Here is a 21,902-nt window from a genome sequence, read left to right as displayed (position 1 = left end):
TTTTTTTTTGCGGACTGTACATTAAGCTCCACTCTTTTTTTGCTGCAAAACTTCTTTACGCTTTACTTTACATGCAACGCTAACATTTTACTTTTTATTTAACACTTTACATTATATTTTCTACTATTCTTTACTCTTTAAACTTTTATACTTTACGCTTGACTTTATTTTTTAATTTAATTTTTTCTTTACTTTATATCTTTCTCTTAGCGTAACACTAATATTTATGCTTAGTTTACTTTACGCTTTTACTTTAACTGATACTTAACTTTGTACCATACTTATTCTCTAATATAATTCTAATTTTTGTTTTACGCTTTTTTTTTTTACTTTTCAAATTTCTTAATTAAATATTTCACTTTTTATTTTATATATTTTGCGCTTTACACAACATATAGGGTTTTTTTTTTAAATTTTACACTTTGCTTAACTTTATATTCAATGCATTACTCTACAAAATTTTAATTTTTCTAAATTTTATTTTATGCTTAACTACACCTTTAATTTGGATAATACCCCCTTTTATTATCAGAACGATTTAATGAAACATTTATATCTTTAATTCGTTAATTGAATTTTTTTAAGTAAAAAAAGAAGTTATGACAAAGCAAAATCGACATAACTGTTTATGAACAAAAACATTATTGAGTTTATTTTACAATATATAATTTTATTTTTACCGTATTTTAGGACCTTAGCAGAATAAACAAGGATTACCTGTAGTTCAGCAAATTTAAGTTTTAAATTAATCGTTTCAATTTATTATGTATCGAGAATTTTCACCCCTTATAAAAACCTTTTGTTAAAGGAAGAGTTTGTTTTACCCTAATTAGAAAGTGTCGAACAGTTATGAACGAAAACGATTATTTTATTGCTTGAGCTTTCGACAAATATAATATTTACACTAATTCTTGAATGTATTTTCATTTTCGCTTTTTATTTTATATATTTTGCGCTTTTATATAAATTCTTAATTCGCGTAATTTATATAAATGCTGATTAACATGAATAGGGTGATTATTAAATCCTTTGAGTGTTTATATGACTTACCTTTAAAAAACTATGACGCCTCTTGGTTGGATTTATGTTTCATAAAGATTTCGAAAGCTGAAAAAAATACCACATATTGATTAAAATTAAATAAATATTTTTGCAACACGATAAACATTACTCAAACCGTTCAAACATTACTTAAGGTCATAGCGGGGATGAGATTTTTTAATTTGCTTATAATTGTTGGCGAATGGGCAGGCAGGATGGAAGCAATACTTACGTATGTCATTTGAGTCACATAATAATTTCAAGTTGATTTTTTAAAAGAAAAAAATTATAATTTGGAGAAAATTACACTTGAAACAATTTCAAAAAAAATTTTGGAGAAGGGAAAATTTTGGACAAAAATTGTTTTTATGTGTTTCAGATTTTACGAAGTTTAGCCATTTGAAAAAAAAAATATATTCTTTTAAAATGTTCTTTTCAATATTTTAAAAAAATAATTGAAATATCTACTATTTTTTGATTTACTATACTTTTTATCTACTATTATTTAATTAAATGAAATTCTAAAATTAAATTACTTCGAGAAAAGTTAAAAAGTAGAACTAGTTAGTGCGTTGTTACTTTCTTACGTAAGCAGACGATGCGGTTTGCTTATTCTTGCTGACAAGGAGAGAGAGGAAGACTAAAACTGAAAAACAGGCTTTATTTGAACGATTCCATATCAATAGAAATGTTTCCGTTTCAGGAGTTTAAAGTTATTTGTAAAGATGTTGGATGTTTAAAATATTTGTTGTTTATTATGAAGAGATTTATAAAGAAATCAAGCATGTTAATCATTACAATTAGAAATGCATAATTTTGAATTTTAAGGAACAATCAAAATTAGAAATTTATAATTGTTTTCTTTTCATTCGTAAATGAAGAGAGTTAAATCTGAATGTTAAATAGCAGACTCAGAAATTTTAATACCAGAAAAGATTGCAGTTAAGAAGTTTATATTGTATTAATTGCTTATCCAATATTATTAACTTAAGAAATGTTTGAATGGTGTCTGCACGATTTTCATCCCAGCTACTTTTATCTATAATAAGGGAGCCAAACATTTTAGAAAAGGTTCTATTTAAAATTATCAAATTAAAATATTTTACCACATTTGCTGCCTTGGTTCAGTGGTGAATACACTGAATATTTTAATATTGCAATCATATAATTAATATTTTCAGCTGTTAAATATTTTTCGAAACCACGTTGCTTTGAAAAAAAATTTAAAAGAAAGTTTCACGTTTTAACAGCTTTATTTTAAAAATATTAAACTAAAATTTATTGCTCACTTTCCCCCAGCGAAAATATAAACCAAACGACCACGGCAATATTTGCAAAGTTTTTTGGAATATAGTATTTATCTTTAAAACCGAATTTTTTTTCCTCTTCTTTTGAAGGGCTATCTTTTCAACACTCAACAATAAATGTTGATAATATTTGCACTTAGCATGCATATATATATATTGTTTCTAAGTGCAAATATTATCAACATTTAATTTTTAACATAAAGTGTTGAAAAGTGCAGTTATCGAAAAAATGAGAAGAAACAAATATATTTTACTTACAGCAAAATCTTCAAATCTCAGAAATTTTTTGAATTTTATAAATCCGCTTCCAAATAAGTTCGGCAGTTCTACATCAATTAACCGTGACTGAATCATCCAAACGAACCCTTATCTATCCTAGTGCTATGCAAAATTATCCTAAAAAACGAAAACATGTTGTATTGAAAAAATAGCATAGTTTGTTAAATATCATTAATTTCGCAAAAGATAGAAAGCAGTCTTAGAAAATTTAAATGTTTCAAAATTAAAATAAAATGTAAGAAGCATTCAAAAACAAACGATAGGAAGAAAATGAACAGGAACACATAATAGTAAAAACGGTTTTAATAAATTAAACACTGTAAAACAAGTTCAATAGGAAAATACCACCATTAAAAAAAAAATGACATGAACTTTTACGCATCTACTTTTTTTCTGCGTAAGTAAGTTTTACGCATTACATTTATAAGTGTTTCTTTTACCCGTTTAGTGCGTTACTTTTTTTAAGTCGTTACTTTTATGTACTATTTATACGTGGAACAACTTATGTTACGTGTCAAAGAATTTACTTTTTATAATTTTACTTTTTTTCTCTCACTAATACGGTTCTTTTATGCGTTTACTTTCATGCATCTATTTTGCGGTTTATTTTTATTGATGTGTTAATTTACATACATTTTACTTTATATTGATTTATCCGCAGCGCTTACGCATTTAATCTTTTATGCGTAACCTTAAATCCATAATAAATTTATTGCGGTATTTTATGTATTACTTTTATATAATGCATTACATGGACTTTACTTATGTGTTACTTTTTCACGTTTGTTTTTCTTGTGCTTCACTTTTAATCGTTATATGCATTGCATTTTTGTATTACTTTTATTTATACGCGGCTTTTATAGTTTACTTTCATGTGTTGTGTTACACTATACTTTACGCTTTCTTTCACTTTAATGCGTTTATTTTATATAAGCGTTATTTTTCTTATGTGTTTCTTTTACACGTTATATTGTAATAGAAATTTTTTTTGACTCGTAACATTTACCGAATATACGTGTATTTTAACGCTTGATTTTAGACGTTATATTTTATGCGGTACTGTTCTTCAAGCGTTTTATCTACGTGCAATACTTATTAGTGATTTATGTGTTATAAGTATATTTATGTTTTACGATTACTTTTCTTTGTGCATTGATTTCATTACGGGTTTCTTTTACTTTTGATCTACTTTCTTCATTTATACTTTAAATTGCAGTATAATTTAATTTATACTATGTTTCACTCTGCTTACAATTTAACACATATATAAATTTACGCTGTACTTCATATTTTATGACTTTCTTTATACTTTTGCTTGACTTTACATTCTACTATACGCTTTAGTTTTTGTTAAGGTTTTTTACGTTACGTTTCATCTGATTCGCTTTTTTTTCTTTACTGTACATTTACGCTTTAATTTATGCTTCACATTCGACTTTTCTTCAAACTTTTTTTTGCGCTTAGTTTACTTGACGCTTTGACTTTATACTTCATTATTCTGCTATATTATATTGACCAAACTACTTTTTATTATCTTTTACATTTGATCATAATTTGGACTATACTTGCGACTTGAAGCTTTATTCTGTGCTTAATAAAGCAATTTTTTTGCTTGGCACTTAATCCTTTTTTGCTTTAGGCTTCACTTCTTATTTTACACTTAGCTTTATTTTTTACTTCTCAAACTTCTTATTTTACAATTTACTTTATATGTGACGTTACAATTCTTTACTTTATCGTTCAAGTTTTACATTATTATATTTTGCACCTTTAATTCTGTTTTACGTTATAATTTTTATTTTGCAATACTTTTCATTCATTCGTTCGCCTTTTATACGTTTCTTCGGACGTTCACTTTTCTTATGTGCTATATTTACGCTTTACTTTCCCTCATGCTTAAAATAAACTCTTTATACTATACTTTAAACTTAACTGTTCTTTTGCTTCACTTTACTTATGCGTTGCATTTACTTCATCAATTTTCTTTTACATTTTTACTTCGCAAAATATTTTATTTTACGCGTTACGTTTGCACGATTTTTATACGTTATATTAAATTACAAGTAACATTTTTTCATGCGTTACATTTTCGCATTTACTTTTCTTATTCACTAGTTACACTTTTACCTTTATAATTCGGTTGTTTTACTTATTTTTTTTAGGCTTTCTTATTATCAATCTTACCTTTCTTTTTTCTTGATTTATTTATCCATTATATTTTATGTGTTAGTTTTCTTTAAATTTTACACGATTGCTTTTTAATGTGTTACTTTTACTTTTCTTGTATAGTAGTTTTGATTCGTTCAGCGAAACCTTCTTAGATTTTCTTAAAGCATTTTTTTTGTGCATTACAGTTTCATGCATATTTTTACGCATTATATTTAGGCGGCAATGAATTTTTTCACCATTTTAAAGCTTTACTTTTCCGTATGCTTCAGTTTACCCACATTTCATTTTATACCCTACTTTTATTTATGCGTTACTTTTTATATTTATGATTATATTTGTCTTTTGGTTACGTATTAATTTTATGCGTTAATTTTCGCACGCGTTACACTTTCATATTGTTATATTTCTAGCGTTGCTTTTCTTTCTTTGTGCGTTTTATTTTTTATGCGTTGCTTTTGCTTTAAGAATTTCTTAAGCATGTTACTTTAAGTATTATGCTTACTTTTATCTATACTTTACATTTATGCACTTACTTTATTTTCTTGCATTTATTTTTTAGCATTTTTCTTACGTGTTAATTTTACGTTTTAGTTTATTTATATTTCATGTGATACTTTAACACGTTTACTTTTATCATGCTTTATTTATTTTCTGCTTTAATTTTCACACACATATTATTATCACACAAATATTATTATATGTAATGCTTTATGTGTTTCGTTAACACATTTACTTTTCTTGCAAATTACTTTAAATTTTTTTTTTTTTTTTTTTTTTTTTTTTTGCGTTTAGTGTTTTGAGAGATACTATGCTTTACATGTTACTATCTTTATGCGCTACTTTTCGTCCCGTGTAATTGTACTTTTCCTACGAGTTATTTTAACTTCTACACATATTTTATTTCGCGCACGGAATATTTTATTAATTTTTTGTGTGTTATAAACTGTAACATTATAGCTGTATTTAGGCGTTAATTTTTCTTAATTCTTTACAATTCACGGGATCACTTTCTTATGACTTATTTTTAATTTTCTTGTGCTGCAGTTTTCATTCTTTTCGGCAAACTTAATTTAGTAAAACTTTTCTAATTCGCTACTTTTATGTGTCACTTTTCTAATGATTTTCTTTACACGTTATTATATTTCACTCGTTACTTCTCTTACTGAGTTACCTTTGAGAGTTTTCTTTTCTTATTCAAATTATTTCCGCCAAACCTTATGCATTAAATTTTCGACAAATATTTACCTTACGCATTACTTTTTCGTGTATATTTTTAAGCTTTACTTTTACGCAATTTTGATCATTTATACGCTTTACTTCTGTTCATGCTCAATTTACCCATATTTCACTTTCTATTTAAATTTTCTTCGTGAGTTAATTTTTATTCTTATGCATTACATTTATTTCCTTATGCATTAATTTCGCGCGTTAATTTTTGCACACGTTACTCTTATTCGCATTTATATTTCACGCGTTACTTTTCTTATGCATTTTTTTTTTTTTTTGCGTTGCTACGAGTTCCTTTTACACGATGTTGTAAATTAAGAGTTACTTCTTATTATGAGTTACATTCTTGCGTTTACATTTGCTACCTTTACACTTTTACACGTTTTATTTTCTTACGCGTTAATTTTACTAATTTTTTTTACGAATTATTTTTTCTCTCAAGCAATATTATATTTTGTGCATTTAAAAACAAAAATTTGTTTTATAAAGAAAAATGTACCGCGCAAATGTAACGCATTCCTTTCTTATGAATTACACGGCATACACGTTCTTTTTATATTATTGTAAAATACGGATTACATTTCTTATGCGTTACTTTTTCTTGTATAGTTTTCTAATTTGTTACTTTAACGCTTTTACGCTCATTATGCTGTCTTGCTTTACTCCACACTTTATGCGTTTTTTTTCTTTTCTTTTACTTTTCCGCATTAGTTATTAAAATAAAAGGGTGTAAATTAAAGCATACTATATCAAAGCTTCACCCCGTCCCGCTCCCGTCAGGGGGCATCCGTGGAATACTATATCTTTTACTTTATTTTTCTAGAAATTTCTTTTACGCATTTGCTTTTTTACGCGTTTTATGCTTTTATTAATACACTTTTTTAGGTACTTTATATCTCATACTTTACATTCTTTATACTTCAATTTATGCATTATGTTTTACACTTAACTTTGTATTTCACACCTTACCCTATTTTACGCTCTATATTTTTTAAACTTTTTAATTGCTTTGTTTCACACTTTTTACTTTACCTTATGCTTCACTTTTTCCTTTACTTTATATTTTATTCTTTACTTGACACTTTATATTTTACGTATTTTTAAAGTTTAATTTACGTATTTACTTAACATAAATTTTTTTTCTCTAATATGTTTAATTTTATGCTTAACTTTATATGCATATTACTTTATAATGTGCGACTTTTTTACGCTCTTCCTTTATTATTTGCGACTTTTTTTACGCTTTTATTTTATATTTTACTATACTCTTTAGTTTTTTAGTTTAAAATTTTTACGTTACGTTTTATCTCATGCGCTTTTTCTGTATTAAACATTTTACCCTTCAGTTTATACTTAATATTATACTTTACTTGAAACATTACTTTATGCTTAGTTTACTTGACAATTTCACTTTATAATTTATTGATATATTTAGATATCTTCTTCACTACACATTTTACCTTTCACTACATTTTACATTTGATTATACTTTCTGCTATACTTCTGACTTTCCGCTTTACTTAATACTTTTTTTTTATACTTTGCATTTTACCACTCTTAACTTTATGCTTCACTTTATATTTTATGCTTTACTTTTCCTTTTTACTTCGCTAATTTCTTATTTTACGTTTTATTTGGAATGTTAAGCTTTAAATTATTCTATAAAATACTTCGCTTTTTATTTTATATTTTACTACACAGTGCTTTTTACTTTATATATTACTCTTTATTTTATACTTAACAATAAGTGTGATGATATACTGCATACTTCACTTTATACGTCACGTGTCACTTTACCTTATACAATAATTAACGTTTTAATTTTTAAAATATTTTATATATTTCTCTTTAAACTTGACTGCATACTAAATGCTTTTCTTTCTATTATAATATATTCCTCATTTTACTAATAACTTTGTGCTATATTTAAATTAACTATTTTTTTATTCTTTACATTTTATACTTTATGTTTTACGCTTTACTTCATATTTGACGCTTCAATTTACTTTACCTTCAACTATTTGCTTTAGCTTTTTTTTCATTTTATATTTTACTCTTTACACCTAACATTTTACGCGTTAATTTAAGCTTAATATATAAATGTTTGCTGCATAATTTAATTTACACAACAATTTATTTTCTACTTTATTTTTCTTTACTATCTACTTCATAATATGCGGTTTACTTTACACGAATTTTGTTTCAGATTTGACTATACTTTTTATTTTAGTTATTAGTTTACTTTCGAAATGCATTTTGACGCGCACTTTACTCATTCTTTTTACTATATTTTAAATTTCATTATACTTTCTACTTTATCCATTACTTTACACTCCACTCTTTATTTTATTTCTTACATAATATATATATCTATATTTTACACGCTTTATACCCTTTTTAATTTATGCTCCACACTTTTTTTTTTATTTAAAACTTCTTTACGCTTTACTTTACACGTGACGCTAACATTTTACGCCTTACATTATTTCATGCGTTACATTATATTATACTTATTATTTAACACTTTACACTATATTTTCTACTATTACACTACGCTTTACTTTTAAACTTGACCTTAATTTTTAATTTAATTTTTTCTTTACTTTATATCTTAATTTTGCTTAACACTTCATTCTTCTTATTTTACTCTTTTACTTTATTTTCAGTACACTTATTCTCCATAGTAGAACACTTCCATAGCAAGAATGAACAAGGTTTTCCTTAAGTTCAACAAATTTAAGTTTTTAAATTTTGAGATTTACCCATAAACTATTTTAACTGGATAATTACTTGAGATATTTCAGTAAACATTTATTTACTTTTGCTACAAAGGATTCAGTTCCAGATGGTTTTATTTCCGTTATCAGAAAACACCGTTTTCTATCAGGACGTGATAGTTAACATTGTTTCCTATAATTCATTAAATAAATTTCAATCAATTTTTTGCCAGTCTACGTCAAGATTTTGAACGCTTGTAGAAGATAAATTAATCATTTCAATTAATTCGTATCGCGGAAGAAAAGCGGTTTTTAACCTAATCAGAAGGTGCCAAACCGTTTTTATGAAAACGATTATTTTATTGTTAGAGTTTTTGACAAATATAATGTTTACGCTAATTCTTGAATGCATTTTCATTTAAGGAACACACGAAGATTATTAAATCCTATGACTTACCTTAAAAAAAAACTATGATTTCTCTTGGTTGGATTAATGTTTCCCAAACATTTTGAAAGCTGAAAAAAATACCACATTATTGATTAAAATTACATAAATATCTTTGCAACACGATAATAGGGGCCGTTCAAATATTACTTAAGGACATAACGGGGATGAGGTTTTTGAATTTTCTTTCATTTGTTGACAAGGCGCAGGCAGGATGCGAGCAATGCTTACGCAAGTCATTTTCTATAATAATTTCAAGTTGTTCTTTTAAATGAAAAAAATTAAAATTTGAAAAAAATTGCGCTTAAAAAAATTTCAAATTTTAAATAAAATTTTGGAGAAAGAAAAAATTGGGTCAAAAATTGTTTTTTATGTGTTTCAGAGTTCAAGAATTTTAGCCATTTTTAGAAAAACAGCAAAGATTCTTTAAAAATATTCTTCTCAAAATTGTATATAATGAATTACAACACCGACGTTTCTTTTTTTTTGACAACTTACATTATTTATTTAAATGAAATTCTAAAATTAGGTTACTTCAGGAAAAGTTAAATTTAGAGCAAAGAGGTGTGTTGTTACTTTCTTATGTAAGCAGAGGATGTGATTTGCTTATTCTTGCTGAGAAAGGGAGACTAAAACGAAAAAAAAAGGCTTTATATGAACGACCTCATGTAAACATACATATTTTCGTTTTAGGATGTCTAAAATATTTGTTGTTAATTATGAAGAAATTTATAAAGAAATCAAGCATTTTAATCATTGAATTTAGAAATGCATAATTACTTTTTAATTTTAATAAATAATTAAAATTAGAAATTTAAAACTAATTTCACTTCATTCGTAAATGAAGATAGTTAAATCTTAATTTTTAATAGCAGACTCAAAAATTTTAATCCTAAAAAAAATTGCAGTTAATATGTTTATATTGTATTAATTGTTCATCCAATATTATTAACTTTAGTAACGTTTTAAAGGTTTCTGGACGATTTTTATCTTATATATATATATATATATATATATATATATATATATATATATATATATATATATATATATATATATATATATATATGCTTTAAAACTTCTTCAAAGCTTTGCTTTACACGTGGCGCTATCATTTTACGCCATACACTATTTCATAAGTTACATTATATTATACTTTTTATTTAACACTTTACACTATATTTTCTACTATTATTTACTTTTCATACTTTTCATCTTTTACACTACGCTTTACTTCTAAACTTGACCTTTATTTTTTAATTTAATTTTTTCTTTACTTAATATCTTAATTTTGCTTAACATTTCATACTTCTTAATTTACTCTTTTACTTTATTTTTTAGTATACTTATTCTCTAATATAATTTTTAATTTATGATTTAACTAAACTTTTAATTTGGATCATATGCCATTTATAATCGAAAAGACTCATTAAGCCATCAACCAACACCTCCTAGAAGATGGAAGGCCTCAGCACGGATCAATTTAGTAAGTTGAAAATACGAAATATGTCATTACGTTTGGACTACTAAAGGATATTTATGGTAACCCGTGCTAAGGCCTTTATTATCTAGGAGGTGCTGCGTCAACTCAGCGCTACAATGGTTAAATCTTAATGCCATAGACGAAGCAACCATCTACTCAGATTCCCTCTCGTCGCTCCAAGTCAAACTTACAAATTTATAAAAACACCATCGGTTACTAGACTGCAGACAAACTTTTATTACAATCAATTTTTAACGGGGCACTGAATGTTCGGTATGTATCAAAGAAACTTTTTTCAAAAAGACGATAAATGCTCCAATTGCAATGAAATCCAAACGATTAGTCACTTATTATATAAATGTACACGCTTCTGAACATTCCGAAAAGACTTCGATAGTATAACCGAGCAACAAATATTTGTAAGTAAAGGATGAAAGATGATCATTAATGAAGTAATTAAAACATCACTCAAAGACCTGCTGTCACTAAATAATCTTAAATAACCTCCACTCCACTCTGTATAAATTTTTATTATAGGGTTTGTTTTTCAGTAGGTTTTACTGTATGGACCATCGGCCATTTTAGGGTTTTAACTCTTCTCTCACTTTTATTGTTTACCTGTCTTACACTGTTGTTTTTAAACTCACTGTTGTTTCAAACCTGATCCTTATATACCTTTTATTATCTGACTTTTACACTGCCTTTTACTTGTTTAAATATCTCAATTGGGATCTATTTTTATTTTTTTATGTTTCACGCTTTCGTTAACTTCATACTTCACTTAATATTAAATTATAATTTACTTTTTTTGACGCACATTCAATTTATTAGATACTTTACTTTGGTCTTAACTCATTAGTGTCTACTTAACTTATTTTACATTATATTTCACAATTTTTTACACGCTTTAACTAATACACTTTTTACTTAATTTGACATACATTTTAGAAACCCTTTTAACTTTGCTTTTTTATATCGTTAATTTATATTTTACACACTTTTGTATATTTTGCCCATAACATTTTCTGCTTAATACTCAACTTTATTTTTTACGCTTTACTTTTTATTTTACCTTCCATTTTACGTTCTGCTTTAATGGCACACGCTACTTAAAGCTTAGCGTAAGTATTTACTTTATACTTAAAATTACAGAATAATTTACTTTATACTATGTTTCACTTAGCTAACAATTTAACACATAAATAAATTTACTCTGTGATTTATATTTTACACCTTTCTTTATACTTTTGCTTGACTTTACACACTTTAGCTTTATTGTTTACATTTTTTACATTACGTTTCATTTTATTAGCTTTTTTTTCTTTACTATATATTTACGCTTTAATTTAGTCTTCGCTTTCTACTTTTCTAGAATTTTTTTATGCTTAGTTTACTTGATATTTCGACTTTATACTTCATTATTCTGCTATATTATAGTTACCAAACTACTTTTTACTATCTTTTACTTAATCATACTTTGCAGTATACTTCCAGCTTGCAGCTTTATTCTGTGGTTAATAAAGTCATTTTTTTTCATTTCGCGCTTAATCCTTTTATAATTTTGTCTTCACTTCTTATTTTTTACTTTTCAAATTTCTTATTTTACTTTTTATGTTACGTTACAATACTTTTCCTTTAATTTTACGCTTTACATTGTAGTTCACGTTTTACCTCATTCTTTACATCACATTCAACTTTCTGCTTTATTTTTATTAACTATACTTCATTCTTTACGACTATGTTTTACGCTTCGCTTTACATTATTCTATTTTTAATTTAAACTTTACCTTATACATAATTTTATACTTTACGCTTTAGTTTACTTCACACTTTACTTGATGTTACTGGATAATTTACTTTAATCTTTATTTTATACTCTACGTTAAATTTTTAAACCCTTCACTTAATACTTCAGGTTTTAAGTTATACCTTGTGTTTCACTTTATGCTATACATTTTACTCTTCAATTTATATTTAATACTTTGCGTTACATTTTATGTTCTAAGCATTCTCCATATTTGCCTCTGTAGTTTATTCCTCGTGTACTGCTTCATCTTCCAATTTACATTACTATTTCGGCAAAATATTTCACTTTTTTTATTTAAATCTTTTACTGATTTTATGCGTTATTTTAAGCTTTGTCACATCTTTACTTCATACTTCAATTTACAGTATGACATACTTTACAAGATTTATTTTACAGTACTTTTAGTTTAAAAATTTTTTACTTTTCGCTAAATTTTGCATTTTATGATTCACAATCCGCTTTTACTTTATGTTCTATTTTATACTATGCTTTACTTTCAATTATATTTTATTTTACTGCCTCCTCTTCACAAATTCTTTTCAATATATTTTGCAATTTATTACATACTTTACGCATTATTATATACTTTGAGCTTTATTTTATGATTCGCATAATATATTCATTTGTAGATTTTTTCTTAATTTTATGCAAGGTTTACACACTTTTTATTCTATGTTTCGTTTATTTTATGATTTTCTTGGTCAATGTGATTTTATTATATTTTATGTGATAATTTGACCGTATACTTCTATCATTCTTTATTTTTTTTCTGCTTTAATTTACACACACATATTATTTGATATTTTATTCTCTACCTTTCTTTATATGTTACTTTAACTCATTTTTCTTGTGCATTCGCTTTACTTCTTTGCTTTGTGCGTTATGAGTTACTCTGTCTCTCTTAGCACGTTACTTTTCGTGACATTTTATTTTTCTTATGACTTATTTTCACTTTTACACATTATATTTTATTTTGCGTAATTCTTTTCTATGCGTTATATTTTAAGAGTTAATTTTTTTTGTTCATTAGATCTATTTATTGGTAAATTTTCCCTACTTATTTTTCATAATTTACACGATCACTTTATTTTGACTTAGTTTTACTTTACTTGCGCTGAAGTTTTCATTCTTTCCGGCAAACTTCCTTTAGAAAAAACGCGGGTACTTTTCTAATTAGCTACTTTTATGTGTCACTTTTCATGTTTTACTTTTACGCGTTGTTATATTTTACTCCTTACTTTTCTTACTAACTTGCCTTTGAGAATTTACCTATCTCCCATGTTAATATTCTCTTTACAGTTTTTTCCATTATTTTCGTCAAAACTTCCTTTAATTTTTTTTTATGCATTACTTTTGGGTGCATATTTTTAGAAGTTACTTTAAACCAATTTTTGCATCATTTTTACTCTTTGCTTCTCCTTATACTCAATTCACATATATTTTACTTTCTTTTAAATGCTAATTTTTGTTCTTATGCATTACATTTTGTTTCCTTATGCGTTACTTTACTTATGTATTAATTTCACGAGCGAATTTTTGCACATGTTACTTTTACGCGTAGTTATATTTCACGCGTTACTTTTCTTATGCGTTTTATTTAAGTGGCACACGAGTTCCACGTTGTTGTAAATTAAGAGTGACTTTCCATTATGCGTTGCTTTTTTGCTTTTCCTTTCTTACATTTACGAACTTACTTTTATTATGCAGCAATTTCACGCGTTTATTTTGCTTACGTGTTACTTTTTCTTATACTTGTTTCTTTAATGCATTAGTTCTATGTATGAGTTACACTTGCACGTTTTTATATCGCTTAACTTTTTTATGTGTTACTCCTTACTTATTATTTTTCAGAGTTTCTATGCGTTACTCCTTGCTTATTATTCCTCACGCATTATTTTTCTGCGATTTAAATAGCACAATTATTACTTTATATTTTATGATAACCTTTGTTGTGGATTTTTTTCTTTTGCATTACTTTTTCACGCTTTGCTTTAACAAGCCTTTCTTTCGTTTCTTCTTCGTTACTTTTACTATGCTTTATTTTAAATAATTTTAATTATATGTTTTACGTCGGTTTTTTTAATGCGTTTACTTATCGCAAGCGTTATTTCTCATTTTACTTTTCGTAAGCGTTATTTTAACTTTCAGACGTAAGCAGGTTGTACACTATTTTTACGCGTTATTATATTTCATGGGTTACATTTCTTTTTCTCATTCTTCTTTCTTATACATAACTTTTATGCACTTACTTTTCGTATGTGTTATTTTTACGTGCAATTATATTTTACGTTTTTACTTTATTCGCGCTATATTTGCTTTTCTTTATACGTTACATTTAAGCATTTACTTTGAAATGTGTTACTTTTACTTTACGATTTAAATTTATGCGTTTTTATATTTTATGCGTAATATTTCTTTATGTGATATTAATCAGATTTTTACAATTATTTTTGCAATACCTTTAAATGATAACTTTTATTATGAATTACAAATATTCTAGGACGTTTCTTTTATGCTTACATACTTTTTATTTTATATGCTTTTCCTGATGTATTAGTTTAACGAGTTTATTTTTCTTGCGTATCACTTTTACTTTTTCGCATTAATATATATTTTACGCTTTATAATCTTTTATGCTTTGATTTTCTTTCGCGCGTTACTTTCAGGCGCTTCATTCGTTTTTACGCTTTTTCCGTTTGCTTAAAATACGCACTACTATACTTTATATTTGACACTTTACTATTCTTATGCCTGATTTTTATGTGATGATTTTTACGCCTTAACTTTTATTATGCAGTTACTTTACGCATTTAATTCGTTTATGGGTTATTTGTTGCTTTTGCGCATAATTTCTATGAATACCTTACTTTTTTTCGCTATTATATATTACGATTTGCTTTTTTTCACGCATTGCTTTTACATGCTATCATATATTCATACCCTCCAACTTATGAGGATTTTGAAAATAATTCTTTCTAGTGGTAGCGAACCAAAGTAGAAATTTTTAAAGCAAATGGATCTCTTACAAAACTTTTATCAGAACTTAAGAATCTAGCCATATGGCCTGCACTTTTTAAGTAATAGTGGACAAGTTACGCAAAAATTAATTTTTTTTTAAATATTAAGACATTAATTTTGCTACCGTCTGAAAAGAAGATTTCTGAAACTACGGAAATTCCGTAGCAGTTGGAGGGTATGTATATTAAGCGTTATTTTTCTTCATTCTCTATTTTTCTTACTGGCAACTTGAACGTGTTCAGGATTTTTATGCCTATTACTCGACACATTTCTTTATTCGTTACTTCTAAGCGAATACTTTTCTTAATACGTTACTTTTAAGCATCTACTTTTATTATGCGCATATTTTATGCTATATTTCTTAAGCATTTTATTTTTCTTATCAATTACTTTGTCTTCTTAATTTTACGCTTATGAAATTTTACGAGTCAGTTCTACTTATTGGTTACTTCTACTCGTTAATATATTTTATGCGTTAGATTTCTTTATGATTAACTTCTCTTATTCTTTTATGCAATCACTCTTTATGCGTTACTTTAACTCATTTACTTTTTTATACGCTACTTTATCGTTAACTTTTCTTTTACACATTTACATTTCTTACGAGTTTCAACTACTTTCACGCGTTTATATCTTATGCGTTTACTTTATACATACGCTAGTTCTACTTTTCCGCGTTACTTTAAAATTTTTTTTCTTTATACTTTACATGTATGAGTTTTTTTTCTTAAATTATACAACGTATTTTTTATGTTTTACTTTTTCTTTACGCCTGAATTTTATTTACTTTTGCGATTTATGAAGGTAGCTTTTCGTTATGCCTTACATTTATTTTTACGTGTTGCTCTGCGCCTCTACTTTAGGCTTTTCTATATTTAACGCGTTTTCTTTTCTTATGTGTTACTTCACCATTTAAGCGTTACTTTTCTTTATGCTTAAAGACTCGTTACTATTTTATATTTGTTTTACACGTTTTCATTTTTATGCAATAATTTTACTTTCTCACATTATTTTACTTTATGCTTTAGTTTACACAGATAATTTTTTTATTACATTTTTACACATCATTTCACTTTTTAGTGTTACGTACTTATCGTACATACTTTAGTAGTTTTATTACATACTCTGCTTTCCAAGTTACCATCTTTTACGCGTTGTTTTTCATATCATGTAGTTTTACTTTCCAAATGCGTTATTTTATATTTTGCGCTTTAGTTTTCTTTATACTATATTTAGTTTTGTTTGGGATATGTTTAGTTTTCTATACACAATATTTTATTTACATACAATATTTTATTTACTTCAAATGACATTAAAATATCCTTTTTTACACACATTTAATTTAGGCTTTTCTCTTAACTTTACTTTAATCTTAATATCATTCATTTTTATATACTTTAAGTAAAGCTTAACTTGTTATTTAACCATATCCTCTACAATTTTTTCTTATTTTAGACTTTAATTCATTTTTTACCTTATTTTATACATATTTCACTTTTCTTGAAATGCATTTTGCTATACTCTACTTTAGATTTTACGCTTTACTATAACTTTACACTATACTTTATATTTTCTCTCTACACTTTTATATTTTAATTTTTATAATTATATATTTTAAACTTCGTTCAAAATTTTCCGCTTTATTTTAATTTTATGCTTTTTGCTTTAGTTACTTTTTTTTTACCTTTCACTTTACTTTGTTTAACTTTAACTACTTATTTTCTTTACTTTTTACTTTATATTTAATGTTTTTTTAAAGCTTAGTTTAAAGCCACGTTTCATTTTACCTTAAACAATAATCAGCTTTTTAATTAACACAATATTAAATTATTTTTCTTTAAGCTTGTCTTCATATTAAACACTTTTCTTTCTGTTATTATTTATACTTTATTTAAATATAACGTTCTGCTACAGTTATATTAACTGATTTTTATTCATTACACTTTTGTCAGTACACATTTTTTTTACTGTACGTTTTACGCTTTACTTTATATTTGACACTGTAATTTACTTTACCTTCTAACTTTTTGCTTTACCTTTTTTTTTCATTTTGTATTTTACTCTTTACTTACCACTTTAGATTTTAAGCGTTAATTAGCTTAATTCACTTCACATTCACTTTATAATTTCATTTAAACTACAATTTATTTTCTACTTTATTCTTCTTTATTATCTACTTTATAGGTTTACTTTACAATACTTTCGACTTTACACGCATTTTGTTTCAAATTTGACTATAATTTTTACTTTAGCAATTAGTTTACTTTAGTTATTACTTTACTTTGGAAAAGTATTTCGACGTGCACTTTACTTTTTCTTTTTACTATATTACTGTACATTAAGCTCCACTCTTTTTTTGCTGCAAAACTTCTTTACGCTTTACTTTACATGCAACGCTAACATTTTACTTTTTATTTAACACTTTACATTATATTTTCTACTATTCTTTACTCTTTAAACTTTTATACTTTACGCTTGACTTTATTTTTTAATTTAATTTTTTCTTTACTTTATATCTTTCTCTTAGCGTAACACTAATATTTATGCTTAGTTTACTTTACGCTTTTACTTTAACTGATACTTAACTTTGTACCATACTTATTCTCTAATATAATTCTAATTTTTGTTTTACGCTTTTTTTTTTTACTTTTCAAATTTCTTAATTAAATATTTCACTTTTTATTTTATATATTTTGCGCTTTACACAACATATAGGTTTTTTTTTTTAAATTTTACACTTTGCTTAACTTTATATTCAATGCATTACTCTACAAAATTTTAATTTTTCTAAATTTTATTTTATGCTTAACTACACCTTTAATTTGGATAATACCCCCTTTTATTATCAGAACGATTTAATGAAACATTTATATCTTTAATTCGTTAATTGAATTTTTTTAAGTAAAAAAAGAAGTTATGACAAAGCAAAATCGACATAACTGTTTATGAACAAAAACATTATTGAGTTTATTTTACAATATATAATTTTATTTTTACCGTATTTTAGGACCTTAGCAGAATAAACAAGGATTACCTGTAGTTCAGCAAATTTAAGTTTTAAATTAATCGTTTCAATTTATTATGTATCGAGAATTTTCACCCCTTATAAAAACCTTTTGTTAAAGGAAGAGTTTGTTTTACCCTAATTAGAAAGTGTCGAACAGTTATGAACGAAAACGATTATTTTATTGCTTGAGCTTTCGACAAATATAATATTTACACTAATTCTTGAATGTATTTTCATTTTCGCTTTTTATTTTATATATTTTGCGCTTTTATATAAATTCTTAATTCGCGTAATTTATATAAATGCTGATTAACATGAATAGGGTGATTATTAAATCCTTTGAGTGTTTATATGACTTACCTTTAAAAAACTATGACGCCTCTTGGTTGGATTTATGTTTCATAAAGATTTCGAAAGCTGAAAAAAATACCACATATTGATTAAAATTAAATAAATATTTTTGCAACACGATAAACATTACTCAAACCGTTCAAACATTACTTAAGGTCATAGCGGGGATGAGATTTTTTAATTTGCTTATAATTGTTGGCGAATGGGCAGGCAGGATGGAAGCAATACTTACGTATGTCATTTGAGTCACATAATAATTTCAAGTTGATTTTTTAAAAGAAAAAAATTATAATTTGGAGAAAATTACACTTGAAACAATTTCAAAAAAAATTTTGGAGAAGGGAAAATTTTGGACAAAAATTGTTTTTATGTGTTTCAGATTTTACGAAGTTTAGCCATTTGAAAAAAAAAATATATTCTTTTAAAATGTTCTTTTCAATATTTTAAAAAAATAATTGAAATATCTACTATTTTTTGATTTACTATACTTTTTATCTACTATTATTTAATTAAATGAAATTCTAAAATTAAATTACTTCGAGAAAAGTTAAAAAGTAGAACTAGTTAGTGCGTTGTTACTTTCTTACGTAAGCAGACGATGCGGTTTGCTTATTCTTGCTGACAAGGAGAGAGAGGAAGACTAAAACTGAAAAACAGGCTTTATTTGAACGATTCCATATCAATAGAAATGTTTCCGTTTCAGGAGTTTAAAGTTATTTGTAAAGATGTTGGATGTTTAAAATATTTGTTGTTTATTATGAAGAGATTTATAAAGAAATCAAGCATGTTAATCATTACAATTAGAAATGCATAATTTTGAATTTTAAGGAACAATCAAAATTAGAAATTTATAATTGTTTTCTTTTCATTCGTAAATGAAGAGAGTTAAATCTGAATGTTAAATAGCAGACTCAGAAATTTTAATACCAGAAAAGATTGCAGTTAAGAAGTTTATATTGTATTAATTGCTTATCCAATATTATTAACTTAAGAAATGTTTGAATGGTGTCTGCACGATTTTCATCCCAGCTACTTTTATCTATAATAAGGGAGCCAAACATTTTAGAAAAGGTTCTATTTAAAATTATCAAATTAAAATATTTTACCACATTTGCTGCCTTGGTTCAGTGGTGAATACACTGAATATTTTAATATTGCAATCATATAATTAATATTTTCAGCTGTTAAATATTTTTCGAAACCACGTTGCTTTGAAAAAAAATTTAAAAGAAAGTTTCACGTTTTAACAGCTTTATTTTAAAAATATTAAACTAAAATTTATTGCTCACTTTCCCCCAGCGAAAATATAAACCAAACGACCACGGCAATATTTGCAAAGTTTTTTGGAATATAGTATTTATCTTTAAAACCGAATTTTTTTTCCTCTTCTTTTGAAGGGCTATCTTTTCAACACTCAACAATAAATGTTGATAATATTTGCACTTAGCATGCATATATATATATTGTTTCTAAGTGCAAATATTATCAACATTTAATTTTTAACATAAAGTGTTGAAAAGTGCAGTTATCGAAAAAATGAGAAGAAACAAATATATTTTACTTACAGCAAAATCTTCAAATCTCAGAAATTTTTTGAATTTTATAAATCCGCTTCCAAATAAGTTCGGCAGTTCTACATCAATTAACCGTGACTGAATCATCCAAACGAACCCTTATCTATCCTAGTGCTATGCAAAATTATCCTAAAAAACGAAAACATGTTGTATTGAAAAAATAGCATAGTTTGTTAAATATCATTAATTTCGCAAAAGATAGAAAGCAGTCTTAGAAAATTTAAATGTTTCAAAATTAAAATAAAATGTAAGAAGCATTCAAAAACAAACGATAGGAAGAAAATGAACAGGAACACATAATAGTAAAAACGGTTTTAATAAATTAAACACTGTAAAACAAGTTCAATAGGAAAATACCACCATTAAAAAAAAAATGACATGAACTTTTACGCATCTACTTTTTTTCTGCGTAAGTAAGTTTTACGCATTACATTTATAAGTGTTTCTTTTACCCGTTTAGTGCGTTACTTTTTTTAAGTCGTTACTTTTATGTACTATTTTTATACGTGGAACAACTTATGTTACGTGTCAAAGAATTTACTTTTTATAATTTTACTTTTTTTCTCTCACTAATACGGTTCTTTTATGCGTTTACTTTCATGCATCTATTTTGCGGTTTATTTTTATTGATGTGTTAATTTACATACATTTTACTTTATATTGATTTATCCGCAGCGCTTACGCATTTAATCTTTTATGCGTAACCTTAAATCCATAATAAATTTATTGCGGTATTTTATGTATTACTTTTATATAATGCATTACATGGACTTTACTTATGTGTTACTTTTTCACGTTTGTTTTTCTTGTGCTTCACTTTTAATCGTTATATGCATTGCATTTTTGTATTACTTTTATTTATACGCGGCTTTTATAGTTTACTTTCATGTGTTGTGTTACACTATACTTTACGCTTTCTTTCACTTTAATGCGTTTATTTTATATAAGCGTTATTTTTCTTATGTGTTTCTTTTACACGTTATATTGTAATAGAAATTTTTTTTGACTCGTAACATTTACCGAATATACGTGTATTTTAACGCTTGATTTTAGACGTTATATTTTATGCGGTACTGTTCTTCAAGCGTTTTATCTACGTGCAATACTTATTAGTGATTTATGTGTTATAAGTATATTTATGTTTTACGATTACTTTTCTTTGTGCATTGATTTCATTACGGGTTTCTTTTACTTTTGATCTACTTTCTTCATTTATACTTTAAATTGCAGTATAATTTAATTTATACTATGTTTCACTCTGCTTACAATTTAACACATATATAAATTTACGCTGTACTTCATATTTTATGACTTTCTTTATACTTTTGCTTGACTTTACATTCTACTATACGCTTTAGTTTTTGTTAAGGTTTTTTACGTTACGTTTCATCTGATTCGCTTTTTTTTCTTTACTGTACATTTACGCTTTAATTTATGCTTCACATTCGACTTTTCTTCAAACTTTTTTTTGCGCTTA

At 25.8% G+C, this 21,902-nt stretch overlaps 1 long non-coding RNA gene across 1 annotated transcript in view; it reads right to left on the bottom strand.

Annotated features, from left to right (window-relative positions):
- Window positions 1-786: 786 nt before the first annotated feature.
- LOC147816659 (uncharacterized) overlaps window positions 787-21,902 on the bottom strand; it is a 39,013-nt gene continuing 17,897 nt past the window's right edge. Inside the window, exons 4-8 of the long non-coding RNA XR_015435785.1 lie at window positions 20,417-20,554; window positions 18,861-18,917; window positions 9,198-9,256; window positions 2,607-2,744; window positions 787-1,107 (exon numbers count right to left, since the gene is read on the bottom strand). This is a non-coding gene — a long non-coding RNA (uncharacterized LOC147816659). The remainder of the gene's footprint in view (window positions 1,108-2,606; window positions 2,745-9,197; window positions 9,257-18,860; window positions 18,918-20,416; window positions 20,555-21,902) is intronic.

This window comes from Parasteatoda tepidariorum, chromosome 1 (assembly GCF_982258835.1).
Source record: "Parasteatoda tepidariorum strain Cologne lab strain chromosome 1, Ptep-v5.0, whole genome shotgun sequence".
NCBI lineage: Eukaryota > Metazoa > Arthropoda > Arachnida > Araneae > Theridiidae > Parasteatoda > Parasteatoda tepidariorum.
Note: the sequence above shows the minus strand (reverse complement) of the source record. Positions and strands in the feature narration are given on the sequence as shown.